The sequence below is a fragment of the Anabrus simplex genome, chromosome 4 (genome assembly GCF_040414725.1).
Source record: "Anabrus simplex isolate iqAnaSimp1 chromosome 4, ASM4041472v1, whole genome shotgun sequence".
NCBI lineage: Eukaryota > Metazoa > Arthropoda > Insecta > Orthoptera > Tettigoniidae > Anabrus > Anabrus simplex.
In genome coordinates, this window is record NC_090268.1 from 304,917,077 (window position 1) to 304,929,369 (window position 12,293).

At 39.0% G+C, this 12,293-nt stretch overlaps 2 protein-coding genes across 7 annotated transcripts in view; one reads left to right on the forward strand and one right to left on the reverse strand.

The window, feature by feature from the left end:
• Use1 (Vesicle transport protein Use1) overlaps positions 1-12,293 on the reverse strand; it is a 195,817-nt gene that overhangs the window by 109,630 nt on the left and 73,894 nt on the right. The gene's annotated exons all lie outside the window — the stretch shown is intronic.
• The window catches only part of LOC136871922 (acetylcholine receptor subunit beta-like 2), a 116,894-nt gene that overhangs the window by 58,582 nt on the left and 46,019 nt on the right, over positions 1-12,293 (forward strand). The window lies entirely within an intron of this gene.

Consider the following 12,293-nt stretch of genomic DNA (forward strand, 5'->3'; position numbering starts at 1 on the left):
TGTTTCCTGCATGATGGTACTAATTACAAGTTCTAATGGGATCATCCCCTGGTCGCCCCTTTTAGTCGCCTCTTACGACAGGCAGGGGATACCGTGGGTGTATTCTTCCTCTGTGTCCCCCACCCACATGGGGGTTTTGTGTTTGGTCCGCGAGAGGTATTTTATTTCCCTCAAGTCCGCCGGCAAGCCGGTTAGGACCCCCCTATTCGCCACGTGGGAGTATCACCTCTCCCCCTGCTACGCCAGAGTAGTAGATTCGTGGCTGAGGTATTTTATCATCCCAGAGTAGACTTCTCACTTGAAAATAAAATTGGGAAGCTTTCCGAGTCCTATTAAGTATTTCTTGGTTTACTATATTATCTTTTGAAATGATACTTCCAAGGTATTTGAAGTTAGAAACAGACTGCAATAAAGTTCCCTCCAGAAAAATTGTTTGAATCTGTGCCTTTCCTGTTGATAGTCATTTCAACAGTTTTTATTATACTGATGTTTAGTCCATATTCTTTAAACTTGCCATTCCAAAGATTTTCTCCTGTACTTCTGCTTCATTTCTCTCATATCAGAACACAATATGCAAATATTAGAGAGTTAGGCTCTTTCGTATGTTCTTTGATGGGCTTTATGATTCAATCCATAACAATGATGAACAGGAGTGATGACAAGGCACTTCCCAGCTGGACTCCTCGTTTGGTTTCAAACCAATCTGATCTTCCATCCCCTATTTAGACACAGCTTAAGCATATTTGATAGAGCATCTTTACTTTATTGATCAGGAAGTTTGGCACACCTAGACCTTCTAGGCATCCCCAGATTATCTCTCTAGGCACACTATTGTAGGCCTCCTCGATGTCCATTAAAGCCATCACTTTACTATATTCTCAGTGCTTTTCTGTTAGCATTCTGACAGCAAATATCAGGTCTGTAGTGCTTCGGTTCTTCCTGAACCCGTGTTGCTCCTCCTCCAATAAAAGTTCAACAATCTTCCTGATTCTTTTTTCAATTACCTTCTCCAGAAGTTAAGTGAGTGAGAAAGTAGTGATACCGCTATAATTTCTGCATTTCCTTCTGTCTCCCTTTTTATACAGAGAGATAATGATACCGTTCATCCAATCCTCTGATATCCTGTTCTCTTTCCAGATGACAGAGAGAACTCTATACAACCACTGTATCCCTTGTGTTCCAGCTGCCTTTATAATGTCAGCAGTGAGGTCATCAAACCCTGGGAACTTACCATTTTTCATGTTCTTCAGCTGAGACTCCACTTCTAGCCATCTTAGCTGGTATTGTGCTCCATCACTCGCACATAAACTGCAGTCTTCAGTGATATCATTTTGAAGACGTTCTCCATTTAATAAAGTATTGAAGTTGTTCTTCATTTCTTCTCTGATGCCTTGATCTGTCTTCAACAGCTTCCCGTCATCTGTTTCCTGTGCAAGGATATTGCCATGCTCACTACTTCTGTTCTTAATTACTTTATAAAGCAACTTCCTATTACTTTCACAGTCTTCTGTTAGCCTGGTAGTGAACTCATCCCAGCACTTTTCCTTTTCTCAGTCGCTTCACAAATAATTTCCTGTTCTGGTACTCCTGTGCCATGTACTGAAGTTGAACTTCTCGGTGGAACGAGTTCCATTTTCTTGTTATTTCACGTGAAATCTACACAGAAATTCGGGACCACATTTTCAAGTTTCCTGTCAAAACACCTCATTATGGGAATAAAGAAGTAAATTACTTGGATGCTAGACTGAACATTAAAAAAATGCATGATTTATTTTCTGAGCAACATCCTATTCTTGAGGTAAAATATACATTTTATGTTGACTGTTTCAGTAAGAACTTTTACTATAGATTCAGTAAACCCCAAATAGATGTGTGTAGTACCTGCAAAGAACTTCCAAGTCAAAATGAAGTCCCCACACTTATTAAATTAGCAAATGGACTGTATTGCAACTGACCTATCTAAGGCATTTGATAGGGTAGATCATGGGAGACTACTGGCAAAAATGTGTGCAACTGGACTAGACAAAAGAGTGACTGAATGGGTGGCTATATTTCTAGAAAACAGAACTAAGAGAATTAGAGTAAGCAAAGCTTTATCTGACCCTGTAATAATTAGAAGGGGAATTCCTTCCATACAGAGTAATAAATAAGTTAAAAGATAGTGAGCAACTGCAGAATGACCTTGATAATGTTGCGAGATGGACAGTAGACAATGGTTTGATGATAAACGGTGTTAAAAGTCAGGTTGTGAATTTCACAAATAGGAAAAGTCCTCTCAGTTTTAATTACTGCATTGATGGGGTGAAAGTTCCTTTTGGGGATCATTGTAAGTACCTAGGTGTTAATATAAGGAAAGTTTTTTTTTTTGCTAGTGGCTTTACATCACACGGACACAGATAGGTCTTATGGCGACGATGGGATAGGAAAGGCCTGGGAGTTGCAAGGAAGCGGCCGTGGCCTTAATTAAGATACAGCCCCAGCATTTGCCTGGTGTGAAAATGGGAAACCACGGAAAACCATCTTCAGGGCTGCCGACAGTGGGATTCATTCTAACCCACTATCTCCCGGATGCAAGCTCACGATAGTTACAATTTCTTGTTTTTGTGACCACCTTATTCAATACATAAAAATGTTTATTGTCTCTAAAAGGACATTTACCACAATACAAACATTAAATGGGACATGTTTTGCTCATTGTGTGGAGCATCTTCAGCCATTTTGTACAATTATCTCAAGGTTGAGTCATTGTATTAAACCTTATTTTACAATTATTTGTTCATTAAAATGTTATTATACAATATCATTACTATATAAAAAAATTAACAGGAAGAAGTAACAATTAAAATGGGTCTATAATAGACTAGACGTTAATCACAGGAAGTTGATGTCCAACTCATAGTAATGTGCCAATTAAATTTTAAGATATGGCTAAAAATTCCCATTTTTTCTAACACTGCTAGTGTTAAGTTATTTATCAAAGTATAAATGTTCATATGAAGATTAATGAATTAGAAGATTAAACTTGCAATATATTCTTGTTCGATGAGAACTACACCATTATTAAAAAATGGAACATTGGAGGTTTGTAATCTGTTGTATGTATCATACTTGTCGTCTTCGCCAATCCCCCAACTGATTTGAGTCGGCCAATTTTTACTGGTCTGTTTGTTGTTAAAACATGGTTAAAAGGGACACGAATATTTGTTACTTAGTTGTTGGTGTGCTGTTTACTGCAACATTATGGATGAATATGTCTGTAACAAAAGAATGTTATGAGTGTGATGGTTTGTAATCGTTTATATAGATTTTTAAGGTTGAAACATCACTTACCCCTTTTTATGTCACGCTTTAGTGCTTAGCCGTGCTTGCTGCAGTACTGAGACCTTTTGTCTTCATGTTCTTACTTCTTGTGTTATATGTATAGGGCGGGTGTAGTGGAGGGCAAGTATGTGGGGAAGGAGAAGGAGCTGTGGGCAGAGCGTTGGGTACTGGCATAACGTGAGGAGGACAAGTAGATGACGTAAGGGAAGGGAGTGTGGGCCAGGTATTGGATGCTAGCTTCAATGTGGAGGGCGAGTAGGTGGGGAAGGAGAAGGATTTGTGAGCGGAGCGTTGGGTACTGGTATAAACTGAAGAGGACAAGTAGGGGATGTAGGGGAAGGGGGTGTGGGCCGGTTATTGAAAGCTGGCTTAATTTGTGGAGGGGGGTCTCTATGTATATTCAAGGTGGGAGTTGTATTTGTTGACATATTAGAAGGTAATAGTTGAAAATTTTAAAATTTTTACTGTTATCTGATTTAAAACTTGTAGCAATTTTAGTAATTGTTCTATTAATGGGTTTTTTATTTCGATTACATCGTTTAGGTTTTTTTCCTTATTGAAGTACTGATCTAAACAAGTATAAATGTTTTCATATTCGGTCACTAACTTTCCTTTTTCAATTCTTTTTATTATCTTGAGGTCTCTGTCTATTGTACTAAATTGATGGCCAGTCTCTTTCTTGTGGTTAGCCATTCTGGAATACTTATTATGTTTTAATGTGTTATAGTGTTCCACACCTCCTCTACGAACCATGTGACCTTGCCGTGGTGGGGAGGCTTGCGTGTTCCAATGATGCAGATAGCCGAGCCGCAGATGCAACCATATCGGATGGGTATCTGTTGAGGGACCAGACTAACGAATGGTTCATCGAAAGGGGGGTAGCAGCCTTTCGGTAGTTGCAAGGGCGGCAGTCTAGATGATTGACTGATACGGCCTTGTAATAATACTCAACATGGCTTAGCAGTGTTGATACTGCTACACGGCTGAAAGCAACAGGAAACTACAGCCGTAACTACCTCTCGAGGACATGCAGCTCTCTCTCTCTCTGTATGAATGGTGTACTGATGATAACTTCCTCCCGGGTAAAATATTCCGGAGGTAAACTAGTTCCCCATTCGGATCTCCGGGTGTGAACTGCACGAGAGGGGGCGATCATCAGGAAGATGGATACTGACATTCTGCGAGTCGGAGCGTGGAATGTTAGAAGTTTGAATCGTTGTGGTAGGTTAGAGAATCTGAAAAGGGAGATGGATAGGCTAAAGTTAGATGTAGTTGGTATAAGTGAAGTACGTCGGCAGGAAGAACAAGATTTTTGGTCAGGTGACTACCGAATTATCAATACAAAATCAAACAGGGGAAATGCAGGAGTTGGTTTAATAATGAATAAGAAAATAGGGCAGCGGGTAAGCTACTATGACCAGATAGACAACAAACCAATGCCCACCACAATAGTGCAGGTCTATATGCCTACTAGTTCAGCGGATGATGAAGAAATCGAAAGAATATATCAGGAGATAGAAGATTTAATACAATATGTAAAAGGTGACGAGAATCTAATTGTGATTGGAGACTGGAATGCAGTGGTAGGCCAAGGAAGAGAAGGTAGTACAGTAGGAGAATTTGGATTGGGACAAAGGAACAAAAGAGGAAGTCGGCTGGTTGAATTCTGCACTGATCATAATTTAGTACTTGCCAATACTTGGTTCAAACACCACAAACGACGGCTGTATACGTGGACGAGACCTGGAGACACTGGAAGGTATCAAATAGACTTCATTATGATTAGGCAGAGATTCAGAAACCAGGTGTTGGATTGCAAAACTTTCCCAGGAGCAGACGTGGACTCTGACCACAACTTGTTGGTCATGAAATGCCATCTGAAGTTGAAGAAATTGAAGAAAGGAAAGAATGCAAAAAGATGGGATCTAGACAAGTTGAAAGAAAAGAGTGTGAGGGATTGTTTCAAGGAACATGTTGCACAAGGACTAAATGAAAAGGCTGAAGGAAACACTATAGAGGAAGAGTGGAGAGTCATGAAAAATGAAGTCAGTAGGGCTGCTGAAGAAATGTTAGGAAGGAAGAAAAGATCAACTAAGAATCAGTGGATAACTCAGGAGATACTAGACCTGATTGATGAATGACGAAAATATAAGAATGCTAGAAATGAAGAGGGCAGAAAAGAATACAGGCGATTAAAGAATCAAGTGGGTAGAAAGTGCAAGGTAGCTAAGGAAGAATGGCTGAAGGAGAAGTGCAAAGATGTCGAAGGCTGTATGGTCCTGGGAAACGTAGATGCTGCATACAGGAAAATCAAGGAAACCTTTGCAGAAAGGAAATCTAGGTGTATGAATATTAAGAGCTCAGATGGAAAGCCACTTCTAGGGAAAGAAGACAAAGCAGAAAGATGGCAGGAGCATATCCAACAGTTGTATCAGGGTAAAGATGTAGATAATTTAGTTCTGGAACATGAAGAGGCTGTTGATGCTGATGAAATGGGAGACCCAATTTTGAGGTCAGAGTTTGACAGAGCTGTGAGTGACCTAAATAGGAACAAGGCACCTGGAATTGATAACCTTCCCTCTGAATTACTGACTGCCTTAGGAGAAACCAGCATGGCAAGGTTATTTCATTTAGTGCGCAAGATGTATGAGACAGGAGAAGTCCCATCCGATTTTCGGCAGAATGTTGTTATACCTATTCCCAAGAAAGCCGGTGCTGACAGGTGTGAAAACTACCGAACCATTAGTTCAGTATCTCATGCCTGCAAAATGTTAACACGTATTATTTACAGAAGAATGGAAAAACACGTTGAAGCTGAGTTGGGAGAAGATCAATTTGGCTTCAGAAGAAATGTAGGAACACGTGAAGCAATCCTGACTTTACGTCTGATCTTAGAGAATCAAATCAAGAAGGACAAGCCCACGTACATGGCATTCATAGATCTAGAAAAGGCATTCGATAATGTTGATTGGACCAAGCTATTTATGATTTTGAAGATGATAGGGATCAGATACCGAGAATAAAGAATTATCTACAATCTGTATAAAAATCAGTCTGCAGTGATAAGAATCGAGGGCTTTGAAAAAGCAGCTGCAATCCAGGAAGGAGTGAGGCAAGGCTGCAGTTTGTCCCCTCTCCTTTTCAATGTTTACATAGAACAGGCAATAAAGGAAATCAAAGAGAAATTTTGAAAGGGAATCACAGTCCAAGGAGAGGAAATCAAAACCTTGAGATTTGCCGATGATATTGTTATTGTATCTGAGACTGCAGAAGATCTCGAGAAGTTGCTGAATGGTATGGATGAAGTCTTGGGTAAAGAGTACCAGATGAAAATAAATAAGTCCAAAACAAAAGTAATGCAGTGCAGTCGAATGAAGGCAGCTGATGTAGGAAACGTTAGATTAGGAAATGAAGTCTTAAAGGAAGTAGATGAATATTGTTACTTGGGTAGTAAAATAACTAACGATGGCAGAAGTAAGGAGGACATAAAATGCAGACTAGCACAAGCAAGGAAGAGCTTTCTTAACCTCTTAACTGGGTATTATAAATGTGCTTGGTGTAACCTGCCCTGTGTATTTTTTCAGCAGATGGTTGTTACACGGTAGGATATTCAGAAAAGTTAGTTATATCACTAATATCATTCTAATGCATCTTAATTAATTAATTTTAATGTTAGAGAAATGTTGAACCATTTTTACATTAACTGCAAGGTCATTTACCTGTTTGGAATTTCCGAGTTTGACCCATATTTTATAGCCGAAAGTTGAAACAAATAAAAGCAAGGGGTATTTATATATATCATATCATGCATGTGACATTCTGAACCGTTTTTCATTAACTGCAAGGTCATTTACCTGGTTTACACAAATTTGAGTGTTTTGTTCATATATTACCACCTAAAATTAAAACAAATAAAAGAAAGGAATATTTACGAATTGCACATCATGCTAGTGACAATGTGAATGATTTTATATTAACATCACGGTCCGTTACGTCATTAACTCACTAGAACTGCAGTGATTTGTCTCAGAGATAATTTTCGGAAAGTAAGGGGTTGCGATACTTCCCCGTTTTTGAGAAGTACATACTGTTTTCTGGCTTATGAACAATCCTTTGCAGCATTAGAAGTCCAATTAGAGCTTTTATGTCAGTTGGATTTGTATCCACCCAATCTCTCGCTAGTGACCATGGTTTCAAGTTCGGATGGGCTTCTAAAACCTTGTTCAGCATACACATTGGTCTGTTCGGCAATAAGTTGAAACATATCATCACCTATGAACCGTTCAAAATATTCCAGCACATTGGATTCATCGTCGAAGTCCACATTTACACCAAAAGCACCAGAAAATACGAATTTCTGACGTGAAACACTACGCGGCGGGAAAGGTTGAAACATGTCCAGCACTTCGCCCTCATCCGATTCGTCATGTTGTTCTCCTTGTTCTTCATTCTCACTTTCTGAACCACTTTCACTATCGGACTCACCTTCATTTGTATCAAACCACTGATCTTTAGATTTCTGAGAAGGTAAATCGTCAGAATCATTCTCTAAGTGTTGAATAATCTCATCTTCTTCGAGCGTTTTGAACTTACGCTTTGAACTAGATGCTGTCATATTTGGCCTACTGCGGACAAGTAGCACAGCACAGTTGTAAAATAAAAACAAATAAGCTTCAAGAAGCGTGACATGTGGTATTTGCTGTCATCGAGTGGGAAAAACCTCAATTCATAAGACAATACACAATGCAGCAAAGTAGCTCTTCATACCCAGGAGATATTCGCGGTAAAATACGAGTACGAATATATTCGTCATGCCCAGTTAAGAGGTTAAGAAAAGAAATTTGCTCACTTCAAACATTGATATCAAAGTCAGAAAGATGTTTTTGAAGACTTTCATATGGAGCGTGGCATTGTATGGAAGTGAAACATGGACGATAACTAGCTCAGAAAGAAAGAGAATAGACGCTTTTGAAATGTGGTGTTACAGAAGAATGTTGAAGGTGAGATGGATAGATCGAATCACGAATGAAGAGATACTAAATCGAATTGGTGAGAGGAGATCGATTTGGCTAAATTTGATGAGAAGAAGAGTTAGAATGATAGGACACATCTTAAGACACCCAGGACTTGTTCAGTTGGTTTTTGAAGGAAGTGTAGGTGGTAAGAACGGTAGGGGTAGACCAAGGTATGAATATGACAAGCAGATTAGAGCAGATGTAGGATGCAATAGTTACGTAGAAATGAAAAGGTTAGCACAGGATAGGGTGGCATGGAGAGCTGCATCAAACCAGTCTATGGACTGATGACTCAAACACACAACAACAACAACAACAACAACAACAACAACAACAACAACACAGTGTCCCACATATCTTGTGATAAAACTACGCCCAGTCTGGCCAACTTATGAAAAACTTGCACTGTGTGCATGTTAATCTATATATTCCAGAACCCTGATATCCATCTTTATTTGTATTAACTGTATTATGATTGAAAAAATATATTTCTGTTAGTATTTTTATGTATCGAATAAGGTGGTCATAAAAACAAGAAATTGTAACTATTATTAGTAAGTTCAATACGGGCAAAAAACATTAAATTGGTCTTATGCAATATGCAAGCTCACAGCCACGCGCCCCTAACTGCACGGCTAACTTGCCCGGTAGGAAAGATCGTCATTGGGATAATCACATAAATATAATTGTGAATAAAGGGTACAGACCTCTGCATATGGTTATGAGGGTATTTAGGGGTTGTAGTAAGGATGTAAAGGAGAGGGCATATAAGTCTCTGGTAAGACCCCAAATAAAGTATAGTTCCAGTGTATGAGATCCTCATCAGTATTACTTGATTCAAGAACTGGAAAAAATCCAAAGAAAAGCAGCTCGATTTGTTCTGGATGATTTCTGATAAAAGAGTAACGTTACAAATATGTTGCGAAGTTTGGGCTAGGAAGACTTGGGAGAAAGAAGACGAGCTGCTCGACTGAGTGGTATGTTGATACAGATGTTGATTCCCATAGGGAACTTGAAGTATTGGTCCCAAATGAGTAAATTTACAATACCAATAGTTGGTCCGTTATTGGACATTATAAATTTTCCAGCTAACTCATTCCTGGTTGCCAGTGTTTCGCCCCAGTGTGCTAAGTTGGGCTCATCAGTTGGTAAATAGCACACCTACCAAGAAAATTTATAATGTCCAATAACGGACCAACTATATTAGTATTATAAATTTACCCATTTGGAACAAATATTTCAAGTTCCCTATGGGAATCAACATCTGTATCATCTGATGACCAGGCAAGCATCAATTTTTGAAAATGAGACAAAGTCTCTCATAGTGTATTGATCCTGCTGGTGGCTCCAAGTAGCCTAGGCAGCAACCTCCATGGTATTCACTAGCCATGCGTCTTAGTAGGTGTGCTATTTACCAACTAATAAGCCCAACTTAGCACAATGGGGTGAAACGCTGGCAACCAGGAATGAGTTAGCTGGAATATTTATTATGTCCAATAACGGACCAACTGTATTGGTATTATAAGTGGTATGTTCAAAGCTGTCAGTGGAGAGATGGCGTGGAATGACATCAGTAGACGAATAAGTTTGAGTGGTGTCCTTAAAAGTAGGAAAGATCACAATATGAAGATAAAGCTGAAATTCAAGAGGACAAATTGGGGCAAATATTCGTTATAGGAAGGGGAATTAGGGATTGGAATAACTTATGAAGAGATATGTTCAATAATTTTCCAATTTCTTTGCAGTCATTTAAGAAAAGGCTAGGAAAACAACAGATAGGAAATCTGCCACCTGGGCGACTGCCTAAATGCAGATCAGTAGGGATTCATGTCAGATACAAAGATTAAAGCAGCAAGTGAGCTAAGCATTTACAAACCCAAAAGTCACAAACGTTATTCTTCTATGAAGTCATGCTCAGAATCCTGTTAATCTGATGATACAGTCTGTGTTGAATTTTACTATATGCCTACCTCACACACCTGTTCAGGAGATATTCTAAGGCAGCTACGGATAGATGTATTTACCTATACTATACACAACCTCCAAGACTAGCTGCAGAGTATACATTACATATATCATGAATGGCAGGCCAAGAAAGGGGCCAATGAAGTGTGCACATTCATATTGGCCTCTTATCACCATCAAGATTAAACCAGGCATGAAGAAACTTCACTTTTACTTGTATAGATGAGCAGGTTTGGTCAAAAATAAATAATTTGAGGAAATTATTCACCGTTTCCTATTAAAGGTCATTTCTTCCTGCCTTGGTGTTTTCAAGAAACAAATTAAGCGCTGAAAAAGAATCTACACTCCAAAAACAATACTGTATAGTCATTGCTAATGCAAAAAAAGGGATGTTACAATAAAAATGGTGGAAGAAACTGACATCATTGATGTGGATGCATGGTGACCGAAGCATTAAATGAAAACAACTCTCGGGTGATATCAACAAAGAGGAATGTTCCTAGAAGCTCAAAAACAGCATTTGCTCCTGTATTGTTCTCCAAGTTCCAGTATTCTGCAGGTCATTCTGGCAGAGTGGTTGCTTGTCCCTTCATTTGGAGCTTAGTCCATTACACATTTCAGCTTGGGCAAAGACATGGATCACATATGAATAATCTGAGGAAGACCTATGAGGAAGGACAAGTAGCAATCAAATCAACAAAACAGAACATTCTCAAGAAAAGTTCATCATTATTAAACAGCTTCTGAGGCAAGTAAAGCGTGTTTTGATAAGGTACTATAATGGCCGTTTCAATGAAAATGCATTAATAATGATAATGGTTTTACATCCCAGTCACTATATTTACAGTTTTCAGAGACGCAGGAGTGCCAGAATTTCGCCCTCAGGAGTTGTTTAACATGCCAGTAAATCTCCCGACACAGGGCTGACGACTTTGAGCACCTTCAAATACCACTGGATTGAGTCAGGAACAAACCTATCAACTTGGGCTCAATAAACCAGCGCCTTGTCCATCTGAGCCACTCAGCCCGGTGAAAATGCATTACATGTCTTTTCTAACAGTATGACTTGTTTTGTTGTTCAATATTTGTGACCTCAGAACAGCTGTTGTATTAATAATGGGGTCATTGAAAAATACTAGATAAGAAAATAATAAACAAATTACATGTGATCTCTGAGGAAAATAACAGTTATTTCTTGCATGCAACCTTTTCTTTTCATACCTTCATATACAGGGTAAGTCAGAAATACAGTTATATGTTTGACTGATTGCTTATGTTTAATTATAACCCTTACAGATAAAAGAATGACCCTGTTAGATAATCAAGGCCTGACAATATCAACACGCAACAAAAAAAATCTACAATATCAAGTCACATAACTGCCTCAAACTGTTTGCTGTCAACAGCCCTTTGGAGAATAACTCATTGCTTTCTGATACATGCACAATGGTGTAGCATGAATTTCTTCCTCAATTACTGTTTTCAGCATGTCGATGTCTCGTGGTTTTCGAGCGTAAACTTTCTCCTTCAAATGCCCCCACAACCAATAACCACAGGCTGTGAGATCGGGAGAGTGAGCTGGCCATTCTGTCGGCCCCCTCCTGCAATAATGTAGTGAGGGGGTGCACCATCCTTCTGGAATACAAAATGTTGCTGCTGAGCACTTTGCATCGCTGGCACCACAACTTCATTGACAATTTCATAACACCTCTCATCGTAAACTGTCTCTCCCAAAATTTGCATGCCTAAACTGTCACTGATCCACATTTCATATGCTCCTCTTGAATAATTTTAGGATTTTCTCTTGCATAATAATGACAGTTGTGTCGATTAACATTCCCATTCATCTGGAACACAGCTTCATCTGAAAAATGCAATTTTTTTGTACTAAGATTCATCAATTTCACATTCCCTCAACACAAAATCACACAATTGCAGCCACCTGTCAGGATCATCTTCACTCAGTTCACGAACAGAAATCGGTTTGAAAGT